The sequence below is a fragment of the Haplochromis burtoni genome, unplaced genomic scaffold, assembly GCF_018398535.1.
Source record: "Haplochromis burtoni strain Fernald_Lab_line unplaced genomic scaffold, NCSU_Asbu1 Contig_119, whole genome shotgun sequence".
Taxonomy (NCBI): Eukaryota; Metazoa; Chordata; class Actinopteri; order Cichliformes; family Cichlidae; genus Haplochromis; species Haplochromis burtoni.
The window spans coordinates 611840-614905 of NW_024582480.1; positions in this window are offsets into that span (position 1 = coordinate 611840).

The window sequence follows — 3066 nt, forward strand, 5'->3', positions numbered from 1 at the left end:
CCCAAGTGATGAACAAGTTGAAAGGCATAGTCAATAAGGAGACCAAACTCTTGTCTGGTTCCCTTCTTGTTGGATGTTGTCTGATCGCATCCATTAATCCAACCGCCTCCTAATGCAGACTTCTGACACTGGACATCCACGTTAAAAGAATAACCCTTGGGTAGATTTGAGATTCCCATATGTTAACTCACTGCAGGACTGTATTAGGTGGCCTTAGTTTTGGCTTGGTGGAAAAATAAACCTGCACATGTGTAAGTTATATTCTTTCTTTAACATAACATGTTTTGCTTTGACTTACCGGCAAAAGCAAAAAACCAGAGCAAGCTAAAAGCAGACTATCGTGGTTTCATGCCTTTTTCTGTTTTGAACAGGTAGCCAACAACAGTCAGCGTATTTTTCAGCTACATGTGATCGGGTCCCCATCATGCATTTTCAAAATATATTTAATATGTTAGTTTTTAAAACCTCAGCACCATGAGTGTGATTTTTGTCCCTATTGTTTTACTAATTCAAACTCCATCCATCCATCTGTTTCCTAAGGGCTTCTCAGCCTAAGGGGAGAAGCCCTGCCAGTCTGATATGCCTGGAACTCCTCACCCAGGAGGCATCCTTGTCAGATCCACCTCGACTGACTCCTTTCAATGTGGAGGAGCAGCGGCTCTAATCTGAGCCCCTTCCTGATGGCTGAACCCGTCACCCTATCTCTCAGCCTAATTCGAACTCTTACATTCAAACTGCTAAACACAATAAACACTCCAGTATGAACAACAACAAAAAAAAATCAATTTTCTGGCAATTGTTTCATCATTCTCGCTTTACAGGGTTGATGACAAAGAAATAGCGATGTGTTTTTGAGTTATCACTTCTCTATAAGTTGCATCCTCGCCTCAGTTTGAAAATGACACTTGACTCTGGTTTATTTATTGGTTAAATTTAGCAGTCTGCTGACAGCAGTGTACACAAACTCTCAACTTGTCATGAGAAAACAAGATAGACAACAGAGCGACAAAAAAGAATAATCTTGTCTGGTCTCGTTCCTGTTTTTGCCTTTTGTCTGTAATTACATGTGTGTTAAATATGAAATGTAGCATTAAAATGCCATCCTTTCAGCTGTTTGTGAAATGTGTCTGTCTTTGAGTGCAACCTCTTTCAGTATTGCTAAAACAAGCCGATGTAAAATGTATTATTCAGACGCGATTCTGAGAAAGAGCCATGGTTCTGTGCTGTAATAACTCGCATACTGTACATGATATCAGCATGGAAGTTGTGAACTATTGATGCTTTCTCTCGTCTTTGAACATTTCTTTAATGATTTAAAAGCGAAATACTTTGACGCCGTGTTGTGAAGCTGCAAAAGCAGAACATCATCTGCCCATTTTTTTTGCATCCTTCATCCTGTTATGTTGTTCTATTACCATCCTTATCCCAGTTTGTATCATACACCCACAGACACAGTGAATATATGGAGATATTTGAATAAAAGTAATACAAACCAGACATATGTATTGGTAGCAATGCAGCAACCTAATGATCCCTCTTCTGTTGTTGGGAGCTTAAAATTAAAATTTTGTCCTCTTTGCTTCATTTCCTTAATTTTTTTTGTGCTATATGGGGAGCCAAAGTTAAATTAGTTTCAGAAATGATAATATACTCAGTAACGGATGACAAATAGGCGTTCACGTGACCACAGTTATGCCGCAGATCCACATTTTCTGCTTTCCATCTTTTGGGTTCTTTAGTTCAGAAAGCAAAAGCACCACTCGTGAAGCCAAGATGCTGTGTGTTCACAGAAAGCTTTCTTCTTTAAAAGACTCTGCTGACAGAAGCTTCAGAGCCAGCGAGTCGTCCCTTTTCCACAATCTCAGATTCTCATACATACATTTGAGTTTGTGAAACAGTTTTGGCGACGTGTGATGAGCCCAGGGATTATTGTCATAGCCAACCCCGATATTATAGAATTACAGTCAGACAGAGCGACTCCTGGTGCTGCGCGGACAATTACTCTGCGGCCTGGATCCCAGTGGAAAAGCTGCATTAGAGAAAAACCTCAGTCTCAGATGCAGAAAAAACAGGGAAGTGTTGGCAAATAATGTGTCAATACCAACCAAAGTAATCACAGCGGGGCTCAGAAGGGGTCTGACTCCACTTTATTAGAAAGTTCCTCTCCAAGAAGAAATGTAACACCGTCGGGATTCCAGAAAAATGCAGGCAGGCTCCGGTTAAAGAAACATTTATGTCAAATGTTTTGTTTTAACATCATGACGCAGGGTATCTTGGATATAATTAGTCTTAAGCTGGACTCTTGATTGGAAGAATTGTTGATGTGGAAAGCATGCTCTATGTGCTTCAAAGACAGAAGAAGTCATTAAAGTTCACATGGAATGATTTTTCCATGTAGGTCACAGTTTTAAAGAGTTCATCAGCTCTTTAGAGCTTTCATTTAAAGACATTTACAGCAGTATGACTCTCTTCTGTGGGTGCCACATACTCTGTGCTGTGGATTCAGTCTCTACATTGAGCAATGTGTTGCCTCCATCTAGTGGCGAGTATGATATCCTACAGAAAACTCTAAACAGTCAAGGAAAAGGTTATTTTTTTATCTTTGCCATAGAGAAATGGCATCTCAAGGTGGCAGTGTGGCTCCACAAGTGATTCTTCTCTCAACGATCTGAGCCAGTCGCAGAAAGAAAGGAACCAGGACATTATTAGTATTATTATATTTCTTATTCAGACACCCACTGAATAAGAACTACTGAGACTCAGTGGGTGGCGAGTATTCAGGAACACACAGCCAGTGATTGCCTGGGGTTCATCAACCCTCTGGGCCTGTGTGACTGGGGCTTAAAGACAACTTGACAACATGGCAATTATTTTTAACAAAATAATCTATATGATGGTGACACAGCCTATTAAATAACAAACAACATATCAACGTTACTAATAGGTTTAAATAATTAAAATCTTTTACCACATCAGCCTACTCTGTACGGGGTTATTTAGGATTATTTGGTACTTTAATGTTGCATTTGTATTTGTACAACTATGTTATGTTTTGTTGTATGTATA